At 38.0% G+C, this 23,710-nt stretch overlaps 2 long non-coding RNA genes across 2 annotated transcripts; one reads left to right on the top strand and one right to left on the bottom strand.

Annotated features, from left to right (window-relative positions):
* The first annotated feature begins 1,552 nt into the window (after positions 1-1,552).
* LOC139826577 (uncharacterized) lies at positions 1,553-10,274 on the top strand. The gene is made up of 3 exons (XR_011736726.1): positions 1,553-3,125; positions 5,880-6,075; positions 9,352-10,274. It is a non-coding gene; the product is annotated as an uncharacterized lncRNA (long non-coding RNA).
* LOC139826579 (uncharacterized) lies at positions 8,310-22,673 on the bottom strand. The gene is made up of 3 exons (XR_011736729.1): positions 22,606-22,673; positions 12,920-13,015; positions 8,310-9,680 (listed from the first exon to the last, which is right to left on the bottom strand). It is a non-coding gene; the product is annotated as an uncharacterized lncRNA (long non-coding RNA).
* Between the last annotated feature and the right edge of the window lie 1,037 nt (positions 22,674-23,710).

The raw sequence follows: 23,710 nt of genomic DNA, 5'->3' as shown, positions 1-23,710 counted from the left end.
CAAGATGTTAAAAACTCTTTCTTAGCCTGGTTAGTCTCCTCATCTTCTCCAGTTCTTGCCTTTGTTGGAAATGAGACCTTCTGATCCATTCTAAGCCAATTACGGAGTGCTTTCATTTCCAGTGGCATTCCGATGAATCACACTTCTTAAGAACTGAGCTTTTCACTGATCTTTCAGTGTTAAAATGACTTGTCCTTGTGCTACGTTGCCTTGGACATATTAGATGAATACATGGTTCATTTGCTTTCAGTGCACGGACACATTCCCCTGCTATTTCTGCTTTCAGCTCTTGTTTGTCAGGCTCTAATCTTAGGGAGACTTCAGCAGTCTTATTGTTTCCATCTTCTTTTCCACATTCTGCATCTTGAAATGATATCTGCAATCTCTTGCAAAGCCACAAGTTCATCCCAGTTCTTGCATCATCTTCCAACATCTCTTTGTCTTGACTTGCAGAGTTTATTGTGGAACATCTGCTCTTGTGGACCATGATTTTGAGATTGAGATTTTTTTTTCCTCCTTTTTAGCCTTGGGCCTATTTTTATGTTTGCTTGGAAGGCAAAAAAAAAGACATTTTTGACAAGTCCAGATGTTAGTTTTTTAGAGCCTGGGGGTTTTATCACTGAGACTTAGTCCCCTTCCAAATGGTAAAGTTGGCTCTTTCTTCTTGGAGGAGTCCCAAACCATCATTTCAATTTCTCTTTGTGTTCGAGCTTTACATACATAAATGCTTTGTTCTCTTGTGGGATACACAGCTTCTCCCGCTGCCTTCTGCCGCCGCATTCCCATGCAGCGCAGCAGGGCCACCTCTTCACCGCTGCCTGCAGCCTTCTGGTGCTGCATGACTCCAATGTGGGGGCTCTTCCTCACCTCCCACACCCAGTCCCTCCTCCCAGAGTGCTGAGGCTGCTGGTGCTGCTGCTGGTGCCTCCACAGTGCAGTCTCCCCTGCTTTTCTGTGTTTTCATGTTTCTTCTGCCTATAGATATGGTTAGTAATTGGGTCAGAACAAATTACCACACTAATGACGTTGGACAGTGCCAACAGTTTCGCTCTGCTGTTCTCTTACTTTAAGAAATTAATCACTGAAAAAAATGTAGGATATGTTAAGAAGCTTTTAGAGACTTGATATTTGAAAAGTTTCATTTACCTCCTAAACATTAAAATAATGTTTCCCCTTGAAAGGGGGTTGGGGCTTTTTAAAATTCTTTTTGTCAAAGTTTTTTGTTCTGTTGCATCACTTGAAACAGCTGTACCCCATTGGTCACGTCATAAAGCATCATTATACATCTCTCCTCATAGTTGTTCAGAAAGGCATTGAGAATACTTCCAGCAAGACTTGAAGTGGAAATACTTAGTGTAAAATTTGTAAGCAAGAATATTTATATTTTTGGCAAATATCTTCAATAATAATTATAATAAACACAAAACATAGTGGGCAGAGAAAAAAAATCACAAAAAATATTTACAGAGCAGTGTTACTGGATTGCTTCTGCAAGGTGGTTATAAAGTGCAGTGGATTTTAAATGTTTCCAATAAATCACCTTGTCCAGTCTTTCTTATTTGCTGAGTAGTTAGGAATCTGCAAGGAGATGGTTTGAGGACATTCAGCCGTAAAAACCAATACATGGCAGAAGTTTCAAAGTCCTGAGAAGATTTATCAAATGCTATGGCTGTTGCAATTAGTTTGTTGAATTACAAAACATACAGCAATCAAAGATGTGATAAAACAATACAGAATGAAGGAAAGCTTTGCTTCGTCTCCTGCATGAGATGAAACATTAAAGTCAAAAAGCCAGAAGCCTCCTTAAGCAGGTTAAACATGTTGCTGGAATCAAGGAGACATAAAAATCCTGGAGGCTATAGTCATGCCTTCCACGCTTACTTTCACAAGTATTTACCAGGTCTGGGGTTGGGTGCGATGTGAACCTTGGAGGATAAATTTTAAAAAAAGCCTTGGGGGTCACAGGCCTCTAAAGAGTGTGTGCATACCATAGAGTTATTAAAAATTTAGTAAGGCAACCTGCACCTCCGTCCCTGTTGGCCTAGCTGAGCAAAACCTCATTGAGGTTAGTGTGCACCATTCGTCTTAGGAGAGAACTTGTCCCACTGTCTGTGTGACATTTTTGCATTCTAGCTTAAGGATCTGGCATTGAGAGGTCTTAGACTATTTCTAAACAGTGCTATAGGAAAGTTAATCTCTTATCACCAATGGTATCAGAATAAAACTTATTTTTTTTTCAGATTCCCCAGCTGAAGCCAGTGGCTTGTGTTCTGACCCTTATTAGTTTGTACCAGTCACTATAATTTGTGCTACTTTTCCAAGGAAATTTTATAGTGAAAGACAGCTATTAAAATGTCAATCACATCCTGTTCTTCCTAGAAATCTGACCAGACACAAGGGTGGCAAAGAAACAGAGAAAAGCTGAGGATGTGCAAGCTTGAGTGTGAAATTTGGCTTTGTCTCTACTGACAGCAGACAAAGTATTTCAGAAACTCAGAACAATATGAGAGAACATTACAGAAAAGGGCCTTGTTCCTAAGACTCTTAGGCCTGAAGATGGTCTTGTCTGACTTTGTGTGTGGCAGGCCAGAGAGTGAAGGAATATAGCTGCTCCCATGCCAAAGCCCTCAGAAGGCAAGGAGGAGACTACAGAGGTTAAGAAACCTGACCAAAGAAATAGTGAAGAAAGAAAGTTTGTTCCAATTCTACACTGAAATTGTTAAGTGTTAAGTGTTCAGTATGCACACTTTTTCTTGAAGATAAATGTTATCTTTCTATTATTTCATCCATTGGAACACTTTGATTTCAAAACAGTTATAAACTGTACAATAAAATTAGATATATCTTCTTTCCCTAAATTCATTATGACACGATATTTTAATTTAGTTAGGCTTTGTGTGTCTCCTTTTTCTGTTGCCCTTCTGGAACAACTAGTTAGACAAATGGGGAGAAGGTGAATGTACAGACCAAGTCACACTGAGAGGAGAGGTCAAAAATCTCTGGTTTTATCTAAATGAAATATGATGCACTAATGTTTTACTTTTTCAGGACAAAATAGCAACACATCATGGATTTTGTCAGAATTTCCTTTATTTACCCTTCTAAATGGGATACAGAATCAGCAGGTTGGTTTATGTTTACTTCATGCTAGGTCTTTTTTGGTGAATGCAGTTTTTTGACTTTTTTGTTTCTGCTGTCCCATAAGTTCACGAACTTGCCTGTTTAAAGATTCTCACTGGAATGCTGACAAGCTTGATTGTTTTATTTGAGGAACTGTAATGAAATGGTTGCCTGGGCTGTTATCTAACATGCATTTTAACCATCAAGTTTTGCTTTGTAAATGACAATTCACTCGTGGAAGAAGACCTACTGACTGTACTACAATAAGCCAATACGAGTAAGAAGTTAGTTACTTTGTTTCCTGTGAGAATTATTTAGGCTTGCAGAATGATTTTTGCATTTGTATTTCTATTCTGTTCTCCCTATCCATTGAAAAGCTATCAATTTTTGCGAGACATAATTTATCTCCTGGAGTCAGGGGATATAATGAAATGTTCTGATAGCAGTAAATGAATCTGATTTTTTTTCCTTTGTCCTTTTAGCATGTGTACTTTAAAAATTATGCTTTTTTGCTTTTTTTGCTTTTTTTCTGGTTTTGTTTTTTGTTCAGAAGGTCCCTGAAATCTGAAAATAGGTATCTGAAAGGAATAAGTTGAATTTCAGAAACAAAACTTTCAATACATTTTTAATAAAGCATTTTGATTTTTGTTTTTCATAAGTAAGTCTCAAATGGAACAGAAATAGTGTAATAAATGCTGAGTTTTTAACTTGCCACATTTAAAAAAATTCAAAAATACAAGCAAATTTTTAGCTGGTTTGATTTTGGCTTACTTGAAAGATTGTTGCCCCTGATAACACAGTATTGCCAACCTAATCTGCAAAGTTATGACATCTTCCAGACGAAGGATACTCACATTCATAGATCATTTTAAACAAAGAAACCAAATCAGATGTCTTTCGTGGTTACTTAAGATAGGGTTGGATGTATTGTCATACTACATGTCAGACTGAAATTTTTGCATTGAGACAAACTTCTAATTGTGAACAGAAAAGGTATATCCAGTAAATAATTAAACTTTTTATAAGTCATTGCAATTGCAAGGAAGGAGAAATTAGCAAGAGACTCATTCAAGAGATTTTATGCAAACTTGGTTAATCACTATTACTTTAAAAATAATTTATTAATAAAGATTACATATGAAGAACATAAAACAGAACACTGTCTTATTGATAGGAAGTGATGAGTGGAGTAGAAGTGAAGACAATTTGCACTGTGATTTTCTGATATGATCTGTGATCTTTTTTCCTTTTCCATCATGATGGTATTCCAGATTTTCATCATCCTCTTTAGTGGACATGGCTTCTGCCAGCAGTGTTGCTTTCCAGCTTTAAACTTCCCAACAATAACTAGACAAGGAGGCTCCTTTTTCTTTGGAGGTGACATTAGACTTTTTCCTCTTCAGAACTAGACCATCTATAATGTTTGTAAATCTTCCTAAGAAGTGCTTCATGTTTTGTAGTTTTAGTTCTGATAAGCCAGTACTTTTAGTTTCTTCACAAATTAAAATCACAAATATGAAGTGTTAGGTTTCTTTTAGCATGATAACAGGAAAGATTTTGACAGGTCAAAGGAAGCAGCTGTTGAATTATATGCAGGCAAGCAGCTGACATTCCCTTGGCCCTACACACCCAGTAGATCCTTAAGAATTCAACTGTTGTGTAAGAGGTTTTATGTGCAGTTTTTCAGAGCATGTCTGTATTTGTTCTAAGCTAACATTTGAGCAACTGATTGAAGTTTTGTTTTGTTTGTTTTTTTTTTCCCTCAGCTGACATGGATGTGCACCAAAGAAGTTTAGCCAAAATATTTAGCCAAAGAATTATTTACTTTGAGTCATAACACTGAAAATTTTTCTTCAGAGTAACTGTAAAGACTTTTGAATGTCATGGTGCTGTGATACCATCACTCTTGAATTTTTTTATGAAATAAGATGGCAGAATTTTTTGCCAGCCTGAGACTGACAGAGCTTTTTAGGGTAAAAGTGCAAAATTCTGAGGTCTAATAGCTATTACTTCAAACAATCCATTTGGTAGCAGCTATGAAAACTGTCTTGACTTTGATTGTCTCTGGATCACTTCAGAGAAAAAAGTAATGCAGAAATGAAATTGTAGGGCACTTTTGAAACCATAGGTGCACACTGAACACTTTCAGAATTTCCTTATATGAACAAATATTCAAACATCTTGAGAAATTGATTAGATTTATCAGGAGTAAAAATGTTTTCTAACTGAAAATGGAAAACTGTTCCAAAAACAGTTTAGGAAAATGAGTGAATTTTGACACAAATACAGCCTTATATTTAAATTTCTTTTAAGAGTAAAAATGACAGTGGGATGAATTTTCTCTGCAATAATTGGGTGGAAAAATGAAAGTGGACCATCTGAAAGACAAAACCAGAGGATGAGAGGTTTGCCTTTGGATAATTTTCTCTGCTAAAGTTGGGCACTTAACCCATAAATTGAAGATATACTTCAAAAATGCTTAGTAAGAGGTAAATGGCAAAAGTACACTTTGTGGAGCTCAAGTGGAAATTTTAGGGTTAAGATGCATGTGTGTTTGGGCACAAGTCCTGGGATTAAAACATAGAAGGCATGTTGTCATAGTATTAGAGCAACTATAAGGTCAATCTTATTTACTAGTATAGGTATAGTGTAGATGACCAAACTGAACTTGTTACTGAAATGTATGTAAAAGTATGGTACCAACACCAGTTCTTTCAGTCTAAGAAGACGCTTACATGTTACCCTTTCTTCTGTTTCAGATCCTGAAATATATTTTTTGTTGTTATTTAGACCACACAATTTTAAATGATGTGGTTTCCATAATTCTGTGCTTTTTAGAGAAACCCTTTGGCATCTTCAGCATTCATGCTGAAAATAACTAACACTTGGATGAAGATTTTGCTTTGTATAAATGGACTTCATTTTGAGCTGGAACTCTGAAGCAATGTTGAAAGGGTAAGTATGACAAAACTGGAAAACATCTGTAAAAACAGAAATGAATTGACAGGCTTGTTGATACATTATGAGATCCAGTCTAATGATTTAGTTTCACACAAGAATTTTTTTATGCAAGGCCAGGTTTAAAAGCCTTAGCTGACATAGAGGTGTGTTCTCGAAGGCTCACTGAAATAGGAAAAACTACTTATGGCTATTCAGTGTCAATAAAGGTATCAGAGTTTAAGCTCTTAGTTGGGAAAATGAGGGTGTGGAAGGATAAAACAAATCTGTTGGAGAGAGTTGTATTTGGCTCAGTAAGGGTGGTTAAAGTAAGAAGGTATTTTTTTTCTCTTAACTAAAGTCAGGATTTTCAAGATCAGGGTTGCTAAAGAAGAGATAGTTGGACTTCCCTTCCTTCATTATTTTTGACAGGAAAACTTATGTGTTAGTAGATTTAGGTAATTTAGCCATGAAACTTAGCTTTTCCATTCAAATTTGAAGAACAAGCACTTTCCATCAATTATTTTCAACTACCTTTCTTACCCTTCTTTTCAAAGCAGCTATTTTTGCACTGGTGTGCCAAAGGGGCAAGTAGAAAAAAAAAAGAAGTCTGAATATTGTAAGAATGCATGACTCACATGAGCTGACAATTAGCATTTGAATTTTATTCCTGCTCACATAGTGAGCGTGAAGAGAGTAAATAACAGTCATTAGGGTTAAGCATTTTGTTTGTCACTCTAATGCAGACATTTCTCAAATCTTAGCAATGAGTCAGTCTATCTCTACTTGTCTACTCACTTGTTTGAATCCAATTGGAGTGTAAGATGATTCAGAAGCAACACGGATCTCAGAGAATTCATACTATTTAAATACAGAGGGATAGAACTCAGTTCATGCAGTGAGCCAAGAAAGGTGTTTCTGCACTGGCTGTAATAAAGACATGAAGTATGAGATCACACAGGTATATCTGGTACCATGAATGGGTTGACTTGCCGTATCCTTAATTTTGCTGGAAGAGTCACCATGTAACATTTTGAGGAGGAAACAGCTACAGATGCTCAGTGAGAGCCATTGCTCTGCTGTGTTCCTTCAGGCACTCCTGAATCAATGAAAAGAGTCCATCTTGGGCCTGCCTTGTCCTCTGTCTGGTTTCCAGTTTGGAGGAGGGTAAATCTGAGGACCTCAGGAGCTTAGTACCCATACCTTTGCACCGATCACAACGTCAGAGCACTTGGAGTTGCTAGGAAAAGTAGAGCCATATGCTAGGAAAGATTGTTCAGAGGTGATGCCAGCCTTCTGGGTTTTTGGTTTAATTTATAGAAACAATGACCTCTACGTTCTTAATTCCTGCATAACCTTAATGTTTTATTATTAGTATTAACCGGTGCCTTTTGTGCTCAGGCACAAGCTCCTTGAATACCAGTTCTTACACTTTCTTTTGCCACATAAATCCTGTGCTAAATTTCAAGTTCATAATCTTTTATCCTTTTACATGGCACAACTTTCATTTCTCCATGCATAAAGCTACAGACATTGTGTAAAAAAGAAAAAAGCCAATGATTTTCTGGAACATCCTTCAGGCCTCTCATGTTCTGCTCCTTAGTTTCATCCAGAGGATATAAAAATCCATCATGCAGAGAATTTCTCTTGAAGCCTTGATTTTTTCAAGTAGCCACCTTTGCAGGTGAGTTTTCAATTCCTGGCTTTTTGCTCAACACCTCAGAATCTTGTGGTCTGAACTGGAAAACATTGGCCATGGCATGGTGATGGAACTGATGCTGAAACTGTACATTATTTTGCTGTGTTCGTGGTCTTTTGCTGAGCTCTTGGTTTTGTTTTAAATTTTGTCTGTCCCTTTGTGATAGTGGTGAGAGTCAGGGGAGGTCAAAGTTGGGTTTTGGGTCTTAGGTGGTTCTTGTGACCATAACTGGGGAGACCTGCACAGACTGTCAGATGAAGCAGTCATGCTTAATTAAAAGGGGATATGTTCCAGATCCGCACTTAACACACACTTTACAAAAATTAGAAAATCTGAGTGCCATGGTGATGCTGCTGCTTACCTGTTACCTCTCATATTGAATGTATTTTGCCATGAGTGGTACTCTGCAAGCCTCAGAAGTAAATCCACTACAGTGCAACATCTGCTTGTTTTTGAAAGGAGTCTGATTGATGGCAAAGCCCTGTGAATAAACCTTTTTTGATGTCTCTTCCATCTTGTTTATTAATACTGCTGCCAAAGCCATCTCTCCTGTCCTGACAATACCGGTAAGATAGACTGAAGAAGTAAGATTTTAAACAAAAACAGTGAAAATTCTTTAATGAGCAAGTCAAGCAATGGAAAAGAGTTATTCATGCACCAGGAGAAAGTCAGCAAAAAAAATTCAAGATGCTATAGCCTTCAGTTCTTGAAAATGAGGAAATGTTTAAATTGCCAAACAGAAGTATAAAAGGAAGACAAATCAGAGATACCGTTTTCATTTATGTTTTAATGACATTTTTGTGTTTTATATTTTATCTAGAAGTTCAGCTCATTAGGAATTAACAGGTGGTTAATATGTGCTCTGATTCACTACATATTGAAGACTATTTTCCAGTTTTCAATAGCAATTTAAATTTTCCATTTAGGGGCAAACTGTTTATTTGGGGGTTCTTTTTTTTTCTGGGTGGCAGGAGGGATGGATAGGATTTGGCAGCTGGGTGTCATCCCCACAGTACTTATTCTTTCTTCCGTTATCATCTGCTATTTGCATTGTGGTGTGAGTGATATAATATTGTAGCACTGTATGAAGCACAAACCTCTTCAGGGATACCCACGGTAACTTATTGGTTGAAAGCAAAAAAGGGTGTATTTTCTGTCTGATTTGAAGTGAATCAGCATTTTCTATATAAAATTCAGTGTCCCTGCTGTATCCTGTAAAACATTTGAAGAGATGATGAAAGACTAAGAGCAGAACCTTGTCTCCATGTCATAGACATATTACAGCTCTTCTTCCTCAAATCTTTTTCATTTCGTATTGTGAGATGCATCTTGTAAACCTACAAGTGAAGAACAGGAAGAAGAATTGTCATTCTGACCTAGGAGACACTGATTTTTGAAAGATCCAGACAGATAAGCATTGTGTTGTCATATAGAGTTATCATCTTGAGCCTAAAATCTCACAGAGGGGTCACAAATTTTCTGAAAGAACGGTGGTGCTTGTTCTGAAATGATGGAGCAAACTGCTGAAATGGGCTGGCAACTAACAGATCAATAAATTCTCATTCATACTTCACTCGAGGTTTTTTTCTTATCAGATTTTGATCTACATCTTCTGGCAAAGACATACCAGCTTCTTCTTCCTGTGGCACTTCTGATCTCATCCTGGATGATGTACAGCAGCTTCCACTTCTTGCTTCTTCATGATAGACATGTAAAACTTAATATTGAAAATGTATGCCTTGTAATAGCCACATGGAATGCTCTACTGAACTGTCAGCAGGAAATACAGAAGTTAACACAGTAGTAATCAAAGTAGTGCAAAACATTGACTACAGTATGTGTTTTAAGTGTAATGAGATTTTCTCCCATTTCCTGAATGGAGTTTCCTGAATATCTTGGGCCAATGTCCAAGCCTAAAGAGAATCTGAAGAAAAAAATGGGAACTGGGTCAATTTCACTCTTCAAACTAATTTCAACACATTAACACACTTCCACTATGAGAGGGACTATTATACATCCTGAAGTTCAAAAGACTGAGTTCTTTCATTCAAATGATGCTCTGTATCATGCTAAAATGATTACAGAGCTTGGTCACCACAAGTCACATCCTTCAGAGTTGGTATGAATAGCCACATTAAACAGGGATATTTTGTCTTGACGTATTTATCTTTTTCCAGCCATTCAAACTTCTTAAACATCTTGTTATACACTTGATTTTATTTACTTACTTACTGTTTCCAAAACTAAAGAATTTCTGTTACAGACAAAAGAGAACATACTAACTTTTCTCATGTTTTTTTCCCCTTTTCCTACTATGATTTTTTTTCTATCTTCCTAATTGAAAATAAGTCTCATTTTGAATTCCATTGTAACTCTTAACAAAAGGACCTGAAATATATATTATTTTATTCCACATGGAAAACAATTCTACCATCCCAATTTCAAAATTTTCTCACCATTTTTACTGTAATAGGAAAGCACAGTGTGTATTTGCATGATTGTCTATCATGTCTTGAAATGTCTCTTATTCTTAATTTTGCATCTAAGTTAGCTTTAATAACTGATCTTTTTTAATAATAAAACAATATAATCAAATAATTTTGCAATTAGTTGCTTGCAGTTGGGCACAGGGCAGGCTGAAAATTGTAAAGTGTTTTTTCAGTCAAGTATTTCTGCTAGTCTGTCTGGTGGGGAAGAAAGGCCAAGGTCTTTGGGCTTGGACTGTTCTGTGATGCAGAAGAGAGTTTATCCCAAGGCTCAACAACAGGCAGCTTGGGAGCCTGCAGATCTGCTGCTGCAGAGCCAGAAGTGGGAAACTCCTGGGAGGCTGGATTTGCCAGAACCTTGTGCCTCAGTCTCACAGCACAAGCTCTGTCACATCTTGCTTTCTGGTTCCTTAGTGGCCAGGGGATGAGCATTTGAAGGACATATGATTCAGCAGAGCTAGGCATGGTAGCCCACAAAGACCTAATTAAGACTAGTACCTAGAAACTGGAGAGAGGCAAATTAATGTTGAGCTTATAATGCTATAAGATCACAGGATAATTCAGACTGAAAGGGTCCTCAGGAGATCACTAGGCCAATCTCCTACTCAAAGCAGTGTCACCTCTGAGCTCAGATTGGGTTGCTCAGGGCTTTTTCCACTCACATATTGAAAACCTGCAAGGATGGAGAACTGCTCTGGGCAACCTACTCCAATTCTGTCCTCATGGGGAAAAAGTTTCTTCCTGTATCCAGTAAGAACCTTAAATGTCAGACACATTTATACTGTTGATGACTACTGGGATCAATCTGCAATATGAAGTGGTGTATTCCTCCTCTATTGTTACCTTCATGAATGGCTTTCATCAAAGATAAGTTGGTATTTTCTGTATATCCAACAGTTCCTTGTGGCCTTTATTTCGCAATTACATGAAGAGATAATCTATCACCTAGTTTGAGGAGCTGAATGAAGTGATTTTGACAAAAAAAGGAATTGTTATTTTTCCAAAACATCTTTTAATTTAAATTTCTAAAATTATAGTAATGAAGTTTACATGAATGGAAAACTCGGAGGAACTGTTGCTTTTTGTGTCTTTTGAGCTTCAATACCTCTGGGACATTCCTATGCCATTTAATAAACAAGTGACTTAGAAAAGAAGAAGAATATTCTCAGAAGCAGGTGAATAATCTAGTTTATACTTATACAAAGCCATTAGAAAACCTGTTGCTTTAAAAAAAGCAAAACCAAAAGTAGCAGCAGAGTGCTGCCTTCCACGTGATAGTAAAATATATCCAATTTCCTATCTGAAAAAAAGAAAAGAAAAAAGAAAAAAAAAGAAAAAGAAAAAGGAAAAAAAAAAGGGTGTTCAAAAACTTCATTTGCTGAGCACTACACTGACACATTCCTTGTTCACCTAGTGTTGCATGCTGAGCACCAAAACAGCAGCCCCATACTAGGGGGTTACACAGGGGCACAGAGGTGGCTTTGGGGCTCTTCTGATGTTTTTCTTTCTAGCTGCTGCCATTATAACATGCAGTAGAGCATGTGATCAGGGAAAGGGTCTATTGGTGGGATACATTGTTGTTGTAATGATGCATTTTGGGCCATTCTGTACCCCTTGTTATCCAGAGGTTTCAGAGATGCTTCATCTCCAAAGAGAAAACTCAGCAAGATCAAGTGAGTTCAAAGCAGATGTTTACTAGTCCATTCTGTAACAAACCGCATACCAGGAATATAATGACATCTGATGGACTGAATTCAGTTTCCCACCATACAGAGTTGGGCAGTGAAAATGTGAAAACTTCAGATGATCCAAACTAAAAATGGTTAATCTCTGCTTCCCTTCTTTTACTTGTGACTACACTTTTTACACAGCAGATCCAGGCCAATGTTGATTATTTTTGTAAAGCTATTTATCTAATTCAGCTGACATATGCATTCAAGATCTAAGGTATAGTTGTGGTCTGATTCTCCATAAGTGATGGTAGCATCCTGCCCTCACTTTTGGGTGCTAGGGAGTTACATTGTCAGAGTTTGTCTGAATTGCAGATGCTGCCTAGTTATACAATAGAAAGAAATTCGACTTGAGTGAAAATTTAGAAAAAAGGAATTTTGTGTAATGCCTACACAATTATAAAAAGGCTTTGACTGGAGAGGAAAAAAAGAAAAAAAAAGAATGAATCTGAATTCTATCCAAGGATTGTCTTTGTAAAAGAACTGAATGAGTCCTAGGGTGGAGATAAAAATACAGATAAAGAGAAAACAAGTAATTGTTCATGTTAGATGTTAGAATGGAGAGATAAGGATCTATTTGCACGTGCCTGTGTGGGCAGCTACAGCCTGGCAGCTGCACTGGTAATGTTTCCAAAGCTGGGAGTCTACGCAGAAGCTCTGCAACCCTTCTTCCCATGGTCGCATTTCTTGCTCTGCTGCCTCGGAGGTCCTAATGATTCCTTCCTACTTCAGTAGTCCACCAGCAGGTTTGCAATACCTGCCATACGATGTATCAGTAATGACTCCACACATAAACAAATGATTGGCAGCAAAGCATACAAAACTTTGGTATTTTCTAGCAGGGGCTGGTCTGGAAATAAGGTTCAGTATGAAACAGGAAAATGACTGTTTTAACTAATTTCTTAGTCAGTGGCAAATAAGGACATTCAAAGTTGATCCCTATTCACCTTTTGCTGTGCTTTCTGGATTTCCATTGTTCCTTTAGTGAAGATCACCACAACTATGTTTTTCTTCTGTTGGAAAAAATACTTTCTTTCTTGAAACTGTAAAAAAAAATTAAGAAATATTTTTAAAAATAATATTTTTCACTAAAATTTTCAGTGCCAAGTTCTGACTTTGTTAAAAACTATGCTATTGAGAAAAATATCGATATTAAATATCTAACTAGGCACACACAAATTTAATTTTTATTTTTAGTAAACATCGAAGATAATAATGCAGAATAAGAAATATCCAGGAAAAAAAAAACCAAACAACCAAACAAACACTCAAGTTTTGCTCTTTTAGAAATAGTTTTTGATAAATATGTTTTCCATATGAATTTATCTTGGGAAGCCCTGCTACAGATGAGGCTACAAATACATTGGCGTGAGCAGACAGAGACAGTCCTGGTTTTGGCTTCCCTATTTTCCAAGGCAGCTAGGGAGCTTTGGCACTGAAACTGCGAAGAGCTACAAGACTGAATTAAGGGCTCTGACCTTGGAACTGGACAAGGAGATGACACAGAGCTGTCTGAATCGGCTCTTGTTCAAATGCAAATAGTCCAGTGTGTTTGCATATGGACAATGTAGCACCAAACAAAAAGGTGGATTGCCACCACAAGCATGTGAGGGTTGTGTGATGCATTAAAGAGGATGCCAGTATCTGTGTTTAAAAATCTTTCCACAGGCAGTAAGAATTCCCATGATCTATTTCAAAGTGTTTGTTTTAGCAGTGAGTTCTGGTATTTTGGCAACACAAGCAAATTTACCACTTAATGTTGGTCTGTTAGACGGTTTGGAAAAATGTTAAAGAATACTTTCACTTTGTCTTTTGTAGTCATATCAGTTGGTGATTAGATTTTGAAGATTAAACAGAGAGAGTAGTGATGCTGTATTTTGAACAAGGCCGTAAAATTTTAGTGCTCCCTAGTATGGCTTGAACAACTAGGACCTACAGGACAAGGTTTTTAATCTTTTTTACCAGAAGTAAAACACATCATTGGAGAAGGTGAAGTTTGTATCCTTATGGCTGTTAAGTGGGATAATGACATTTATTTTATGATCTTGATTCAAATTTCCTTAGTGATAAACTGACTACAAAGGTTTTTTATGTAAACAGCTGTAGGTGAAGTCGTGATGCAGTGGGAACCCTTCCATGCTGTTTCGAAGTATAAGGAAAACCAAAACTTGAGCATGAAAAGGAGAAAGGCATTTATGTTAGAAATCCATTTACCCCAGGAATTATTAGGAAAGTTAGAACATGATATTTTCTTGCTTCTAGAAACGATGAAGAGCAAGACAAGAAAAGCCTGCATATAAACTTTATGTAAAGATTTATTATTATCAACCAGGCTTATCTGAAATTAACTTTCCTTTCGTGCTGTCAAGCCCAAATTTATCCCATGGTTGCTCTTTTCTAACCTCAATTTTATTGATGCATGGTATTATGTATAAACCATGAAGTCCAATGCCCCTTACAGTCACAGTAAAACTTTTGTAGAGATGGAAAAGATAAACAGCACCATGTCTCCAATCTTGCAATGGATGTTGATGTAACAGTGTATATCCTAATGTATTGTATAGAAATTCTGCAAACACCATGGTCTTTCTAAGGCTTTCTGTAAAGTAGCATTCGGTGAAGATTTACTATTTGCATAAAAAGATAGAAATTAAGATAAACCATGCTACCAAATTCTGTAAGAACATCAAATAGATAATTTGGGGCAGCCAGATGGCCTGTGGAAGCTCAGCTGCACCACAGACTAATGTGTATTTGCTTTGAAAGTTTCCAGATTTTAATCTAAGTGCTGCAGATTCAGGTTTGTTCTTCTGAGAAAGCATTCATGAGAAACGGAGATACTTTATCTAGCAGCTATCTTCTCTAATCTTCAGCTGATTTGGGATCTTTTTAACTTTTAAAAAGAATCTGATTAAATACAGTGATGAGAGATACACAACATTCACCAAACCTCTTCCAAAATGCTTCAGCCTTCTGGAAATGCAAGAAGTTGTCTCTTACAGTTCACAATAGTGTATATAATTTCTTTAGTGCTGGAAGATTTAAAGAAGAAGTTACTGCTCATACAGGTTCCACTCACAGCTGTGAGTGACAGCTCACTCTGCTGCTCTTTTACTCTACATCACAGCTGAGCTCAAGGCTGGAGGTATCTGGGGCTCTGGTTTGGTTGACACAATGCTGATAAACTGAACAAAGGCTACTCCTATTTCAAAGACCTTTTTCCACAGAGGTGAGAAGCAACCTTCTTCCTCATGAAACTGATTTCCTTACCCTCCATTCATGCTCTGGGTGAGCCCAATTTAGGGCCTCAGAAAGAACTGTAATTTAGACATTTTGACTTGCTCTCTGTAGAAGTCTACCTCTTTGTATTTGCTCTGGAAAGAGTTTACTCTGGAGCTGAAATTAGCCTTAGAGAACAGCCTTGTACATATTCAATCTGATGGAGAAAACAGTTAGTTTGCAGAAAGGGATTGATGGAGAAAACAGTTAGTTTGCAGAAAGGTAGGGTAAAAAAAATGGCCCAGGTGGAAGCTGTCATCTCACGCCTCAGGCACACCACAGCATGGGGAACTCCTACAGCTTTCCACTCCTGTATGATGTAGTCATCATAGCACAGAACAGCCTTTTTTTGTCTCAGAAAGTGAGGCAGTATGAAGTCCTTTCCATCTCAAGAAATGTGACTACACAGGATGAATGGGAACTGCCATACTGCAGCTTTCAGGTGTCGAGCTCGTCAAAAGTTTGAAGCAGAAGACTATGACTTTATGACTTGTTAATAACGAAAATATTTAGAAAAGCTGCTGAATAACCTGAGATTTTTGTATTGTATTGTAAGTCTTCCCATACTCCAGGAGTTGCTGAAGTTTGTGAAAGTTCCATGTGAAAGCGTGGAATTTGTGTTAATCAACTTTGGATGCCCATGATGAAGGTGACTGTAAGGGAAGCTACTCATCCAGACTCCTTTTATAGTCATTAAAACATAAATAAGTACTTCTAGGATGGAGATCATCTAACCATATTGCAGAGGCTCAATATATGAGAGTTGAGTTGTCCTCCAGAAGTGCCCAGTTCTCCCCATTAAGTATAACATGAATTTAGACACGTAACTTCAAAGTCTGATCTTAAGTGATATATTTTCCACTCAAAATTTATCAGGTTGTCTTTTAAGTTCAGCATATCTTGCTATGGGAGATAGAGATACTACTACCTTCATTACCATATTTCTGTCACTTTGAAAGATGCTAAGCATTAAATGGAGGAAATAGGAATGATTTATAATGCAGACTTATCCAGGAGGCTTTCATGTTACAGGGTAGAAAACAGATGAAGAATATTCCTGAAAGAGAAATTTGGTGGGCAGTTGTCCACCCTCCCCACCTTGACAGCATTTGAACCCATATACTCAGCTCTGGGTGCCTGTCCTGGAACACCTGGGCTTGAAGCAGGATCGTGTTACACACCTAAAGTGGCAGAGTTCACAAATGTCTACATTTGCAAAATAAAGAGTGAACAGTAGCAAAATTACACAGTATGAACATTATGGAGAAACTCCCTTTTTGCTTTCACACAGCTCTCCCAGGGGTATGGTGGCAACTAGAAGTCCCGTCAAGACCCCAGCCCAGAGGTCTACAGCAGACTAACCTGCTACCTCAGTAATATTTTGGTCCGAACACAAAAGCAGGCTGGGGAAAATAAAGACTTATGCCCATTTAGGTGGTAGGAAACTGAGGTCAAGATAAATCAGAGAATGTCCCCAGAGCTTGGTGACCTGAATCTCCCAAAATTACTTACACTCTCAGCAGCTTACAGAACAATCTCAGCTGATATTTCTGTCTGTTACTCACAGACCGGAATCAGTGTCATAATCTTAAGAATTCTGGAACAAAACTAGGTAAAACTGGACTGAGTTTTATTTCTTATAATTTTATTTTTAATAAAAACAACTTCTTTCATGCCTCATGCACTCGGCTTGTTCCAAGGTCTTATTCTGTTGTCATAACTCCACTCATGAAATTTTTACTAGTACTTGAGCTATACTGTTACAGCACTACTTTTACTACATCATAGACTACACCTATATGAAATTAACTTCATCAGATTAAATGAGCAAAGGAAGAAGAATCTGTGGTGCCAGACCACCTTTCATGAAATTTTGTACACTTGTGCAGCTAATCTCTTCATTGGATTTTGTGAGGAACGTTTACATATTTATCCAGCTTGTTTTCCACTGTAGTCATGGCCTCTCTTTTTTTTTTTTTTTTTTCCTGTACATTTCTAGAGCTCTGTTGAACCCTATATATAGTTCTGTGCTTGGAAAACATGAAGACAAACATACGCTATGGAGAATAACAATATACAGAACATATCATGTGACAAATTGTGTTACATTAGTACTCAAGTCCTTAGTATCTGACAAAACTGCTTTTGTGAATAGCTGCATTTTTCATTCTTCATTCATTGAATAGGGAAAGAATGACGGAAAATGCTACTCGAGGGGCTGGATTCCCTCAGCAAGCGAGGCCATTGTTTGCAAAACCTTACCAGGCATAGCTCAGGGTGGTACTCAACCAAATCGAGGCACTTGTAGGATTTATGCAAGAATGTGGAATTTTCCACTGTTCAAGACAGAGTCCCAGTCCTATGGAGGCATACTTTGGTAGGGGACCACAAAAATAACATCCTAATGGGTAGGATAATGTTCAACTAATATTTAATGTAATTAACAGGGAAAAAAAAACCTCTGCTAATTACAGGCTGTCCTGTTGTTTTAAGCTATTATAATCACATTGCTTTCAGAAACACAGCTGAAGCTCAGTAAATGCAGTCTGCTATTAGTTTGTATGTGACAGCTTGAGTCAGCTCAGATACCCTCTGAAAAATACATAAAACAATTATTTTACTTCCTCAAGGGTGAAGGATGAGAGCCTGTCAGGACCTAAACTGCTTCTGTTACTGAAAAGAAAGGGACAGGAGTAAAACAGGGGGTTGAGAATGGGTGCAAGATGCAAAGAGTGAAGATTGCTGCAACTACTGCTTCTGTTGGCTGCAGGCAGATCTGGACCCATGGTGTTGTCTTCCTGACTTCCGACCATTGCCCCAAGTACCCCCAGACCTCTTAGTTTTCCAGAACTCAGGCTTAGGTAAAACTTACGTTTAGGTGGTGGAAGCTGCCGCCAGCAGCCTTTGATACCTATCTAGTTCAACTATTCAGGTACTTACTAAACATAATAGAGGGTCCGGTTCATAAGAAAGCATCTATTCTGCAATATAAGACCTAGTCTCAATAAATTCAGACTTCAATACACAGGCTAAGCAGAAAAAATGCATCACAAGCAAATACCGTGGCTTACTTATGAGCAGTTTTCTTGCAGTTCAAACACTATAATACACTAAAAATAGTGCATAACCAAAAACTTGTGAAAATGTCTGTTGCTTTTGTCTTGATCCTCCAGATGTGAAGAAAAGAAAACTGAAATGAAGTCTTCCAAGACTAATACTAATATCAATAACAATAATACAATATTTTATAATTTTGCTGTTATGAAGAGAGCCATATTGCAATTTGTGAATGCTAGCGGTGGAACTCTTTTGTCCAATACAAACAGGAAACCTACTGAAACCCTGTTCAACAGAAGGTCTTGATTCAATGTATTTGGCAACAGCTGAAATAATGGAAATCAGCCCCTAAAACCAGCACTGCACAGAATCCCAGACGCGTGCTGGGACATGTGGGCACTGGGATTCCTGTACAAGCTTGTAATTAAAATAAGAGTTGGGGATTAACCGTTGTGTCTGTGAACTGGCATCAGGCAGAGAACCCAAAAGGGATTTATTCATAGCTATGGCCCTGGGAGAGCCCAAGAAGCATTTGGGTCTGCTGGTTATGGAAAAAGCAGACTGGGGGCTGTGGAGGTTTCAAATGGGTTTTGACTCTCTCTGGGGCACAACAAAGCAAAGGAAACAGTTGATTCCATCATCATCATGTCTTCATATAAACCAAATGCAAGAGCTAAATATGTACAAACAAGTCAGGTGATATGCTTCTCTCCCAGCATACAGTTCTGTTTGGTTCTTGAATCACTCTGTGGTTGCATTTCAGCTTGGGTGAGCACATTCACCCTTTCCAATCTTCCATATCTTTTAGATAGGTTATGGAGCATTCTGCATTTCCCATGCTTATTCTGTGACTTAGAGACTTTCAGAGCTGGAAAACTGACTTAGCAATTACTCCCTTAGCTGAATTCATTTTAGCAAGGGGAGAAATGACTGGCATCTCTTGAGAGACTGTTTTCTGTTTTTCCCCTCTAGCCATGGCTGTGAAACCTCCTGTGCTTGTTCCTAGACCTCTCTCTGCTTCCAAAGGCACATGAGGCAGCTGCCCCTCTGGCCCTGCCATGCCATGGTCCTGGTCAGAGGGACAGAGAAGACACCTTCCTGGATTTATTGTAAAAAATCCTTTGCAGGGCTAAAAAGGCCAATTTAAATGACTCTCCAGCAGCTTTGATTGTAAGTGGTCGCTGGTGTGTGGTGAAGAGCACATGAAATGTTAAATAATGGCTTTTCCCTTGGTGCTTCCTCATGGTTAAGTGCTCCCAGGGCTGTTAGATTTGAAATAGATGTTTGTACATTCATAATGTTACCTAAACGATGAAAATTTATTCTGATTGAGTGCTGTGCTGGCTGCTAAACCCTCATGAAGATCTTTGTGCTTTTATTAATGATGAGACCCCTACAAAATACATACAATGGAAAGAGCCTGACTGTGTTCCTTGAGCACTTCCACACATCTCAGTCTGGTGTTACATTCACTCTTCAAGGGTGTTGTGGTAGTCTTGTTCAAACTTCCCAACTTATTTCCAGATGAATCCACTACAGTGTTTTCTCACACTCAGCCCCAGCTGAGGGAGCTGTAAGTGCGTGGCTGTGGACAGCCAAAGGGAAAGCAGAGGCCCTATGAAACATTTGCCCTAGAAATCTTTCTTGATTCCAACAAGATTTGTATTGTCCACCATTAAAACATCACAAATTAATCTGAAACATGAAAGCTGAAGTATTCTTTGTTCTTTGCCAGCATGCACCACATCAAGCCTCTGTTTATTTGCATACAGATAGCCCGTGTTTTTTCAATATGCTTAATCAGAGATTTCCATGATAGGAAGTCTGATGTGTATCACACTGCTAGTTTGCCATCTAGTGGTATATCAAAAGACTAATTTTAAATTGTTTTTCATAATTTCAGTGGAAAGACACCTCAGAAATATTCAGAACACAAACAGGAGCTAATTTTTCTGCTGGTTGACATTAGTAATTTATTAGCAGAAGACAGTCTATTACTTTCTGCTCAGTGATCATTAATTAACATTTATTCCTAAACTTTGCACTTGATTTTCCAGGAGCAGAGATTCTCCACAGGAGAACTGCTGTTTAGATCCACTTGCTGTTCACAACCTTGGGCTTTATTGCTTCCAGTGTTACCCTGGTCTTTTGTGAGGCTATGAGAACAAACTTATTTTTACACAAGTATCAGGGAATGTCAAAAAATGGAACTGCAATGGCACTTCAGAGGACATTGTCTGTATGACAATTGGCCTTCAGTGAGCAGGTATGTCACAAGAGGATCAGTGGAAACTCAAGAGCTCTCAACAGATGTTTGTTCACTCTGTTCCACAAAACTTTCTGGTTCTCATGAACTCACAGATATTTCTGGGCAACACAGGTGAGCTGCCAGGGTCAAGGCAGCCACCCCATAACGCACTGATCCATAGACTGCTGGAGGCAACACTGCAAAGTAAAAATCCCACTTTTCTACAAAGCCCAAGAGTGCTGCCGAGGGACAGCTCATCACCTCTCCACTGAGCTGCTGTGGGATGGGAACCTCATTCCAGCCAAGGGCTTAAACTGCTCAGTCTGAAGAAGGTTAAAATGTCCAGGAAGGAAGGCTGGGTTGGAACATAACCAGCAATCCACCACCTGCGGCCAAAGAAGTTGAAAAGTGGTGGAAAAGCATTTCAGGACATGAATGACTGTCCTGGTTTTGGCTAGAATAGAGTTAATTTTCTTCCTAGTAGCTGGTATGTTGCCATGTTTTGGGTTTTCTATTAGAATAATGTTGATAACACACAGGTGTTTTAATTGTAGCTAAGCCAGGTGCACAAGAAGCTGGGAGGGGGTACAGCCAGGACAGCTGACTCAGATTGGACAATGTGATATTCGATACCGTATGATGTCATACTCGGTATGTATTTTTGGGGAAAGAGGAGGAAAGGGGAGGACATTAAGAGTGATGATGTTTGTTTTCCCAAGTAAGTGTTATGCATGATGAAGCCCTGCTGTCCTGGAGATCGCTGAACGTGTGCCTGCCCATGGGAATTAGTGAATGAATCCCTTGTGCTGCTTTGCTTGTGGCTTTTTCTTTAACTATCAAACCGTCTTTATCTCAGCCCATGAATTTTCTCCCTTTTACCCTTCTCCCTCCATCCCACTGGAGGAGTGAGTGAGTGGCTGTGTGGGGCTTAGTTGCCAACTGTGGTTAAACCACACCACCCCTTGTACGTAATGTCTGGGGTTTCACTCTAGCATAAGAGTATAGCTAAGAGTATTTTATCCTTTTGTAATAACTCCCATGCCTTTTTTTTTTGTCTAAATATGATAGGATCATGGACTATTGGTACAGATAGTAAACACTTGGGTACTATTTATTGCTTGTTGGGAAGATAAAAACTGCTGTTACAAGGAACCCCAAGTCCCAGCGCAGCCAGCCAGTCACTGTCTGAAGCCTTTGTAATAAGTTAAAGTCCCTTGAGGTTCAATAGCTATGCTGGGAGCATGTTCACCCAAACAGACCACTAAGGACTTCAAGCAATTTTGATCAGCCAGTCATTTCTGATTTAAATAAAGAAGGAAAATATGACAAGAAAGAATAAAAGAATCTTGCTTTGGGAAAATCTGGCTTTGAGAAAAGTGTCAGATGTGAAACTCTATAGGGAAAGGAAAACTGGTGAGAAACACTTGTTTTATCTCTTCATACTCAAAAGGTCAAACAACCATTTCCATCAGCTGCAAAACTTAATTTTCTCTGACTATAGTGGTGGCTGGAACAGGGGGCTGGCTCCACAAATAGTAGAACTGAGCCTGTGATTGGAAAGGGATGCTGAACACCTGTGATGTGTTGCATCAAGATACTTCTTTCATGCCAAACACTTGCTAAGGAGCAAGATGGGAGACACAAAAGCTGGAAGAGACATTTTGGGAAAGAAGTACTGTAACATGGTGGGGAAAATTTCAGGTCTGTGGCAAACTCTTTTCATATGAGCAGTTAATTTACTCTGCAGGTTTTTATGCAAAACATTGCCTTACTAGTTTTACTCTGCTTTTACAATGAGCCATTTAATAGTAGTGAGAAAGGCTGAAACAGCAGATTGAAGCGTCAGCTGCAGAAAATGGACAATTTTGGAGGAGCCTGAACCACCTTGAAGGACAAGAATCTTTCAGAAATGCTGTTGGCAGTTTAATTTAGTTCGGTAGTAATATAGAGAAAGTAGATACAACTTTATCTGACGTGTACCGTAATAAGTATACTTATCTCTAGAGGTGACAGCAGTGGCTTGCAGGCCTTGTATTAACAAAAAAGTACCTGTAGTATGCTTCCACTTGGTACTTTTCAATCCAAATAGTTTCCTGGGTACTGGGAAATTCCTGCAGGGAAAGAAGTCAGGATAAGTACACTATAAAAAATATTTTATAGAGGTTTAAAAAAAAAAAGTGGTAGCAAATGCAGTTGCTCCATGTGGCATTAATGTGTCTCCCAACAAATGATAATCAATATATTGTCCTCATTATATAGTAAATATGTAGAAATCTATATGCAGTAGTATTCGAGGAAGTCATCAAGCTCTTTATTTAATGAGACTAGGTCAACAGTGTTTTCTTTTTGGTTTCCTTTGGAGAGATATACAGACTTGTATTTTTCAGCCTTGGAGCAGGGATGTGGAAATCTGTTGTCCCAGCTCTGCTCTGAAAGCTCCATGTGGCAAGGTATTAATTTGAGTCTAGATATAGCAGCAGACAGATTTATAAAATAGGACTGGATCCCACCCTATCCAACTCAGAAGTTATGTGAATAATCCCTCTTCATGAACTGACTTGACTCTGCTGTCTTTGATTTGTTTTAATTTACAGCCAGTGGAGAAGACAACTTAGGAGTTTTCTTAGAAATTCAAATAATCATGTTTAATTTTTACTATTTTTAATAATGGCCCACTATACTCTTTATAAAATGCTTCTGAGATTTGTCAATCATAAGACACAGAGAATGGAAATTGAAAGGCAAAAAAGTGAAAGTCTGGCTTCTAGAAATTTTGAGTTGTATTCTACCTGATAGAAAACTGTTGTATAAAAATTAGAATAAAAAGAAAATATTTCCATTGAGCAATATAATTTATTTTTATATAGTTTTAGATTATTGTTTAGGTTGAAGTTTATTAAATTTTAAAGATGTTTCCAGTATATGACTAAGCCGACCTGTCAATATTGGCAGTTGTAAATCAGTCATATAGAAAAATCTACAGACTAAGTATATTCATTATTTTCAAGCACTTTAAAAAAATAATAATGCCAATCATGGCAACATATTAAATAACCAAGGACATTTATTTTAATTCAAAAATATTTGTAAAACAGAAAGAGTTTTCAGTGTTTAAAGCCAACATAAATCTGTTAGCTTTTATTTTCTATGTTGT

This window comes from Patagioenas fasciata, chromosome 1 (assembly GCF_037038585.1).
Source record: "Patagioenas fasciata isolate bPatFas1 chromosome 1, bPatFas1.hap1, whole genome shotgun sequence".
NCBI lineage: Eukaryota > Metazoa > Chordata > Aves > Columbiformes > Columbidae > Patagioenas > Patagioenas fasciata.
The sequence above is the reverse complement of the archived record's forward strand: the minus strand, read 5'-3'. Positions and strand labels throughout refer to the sequence as shown.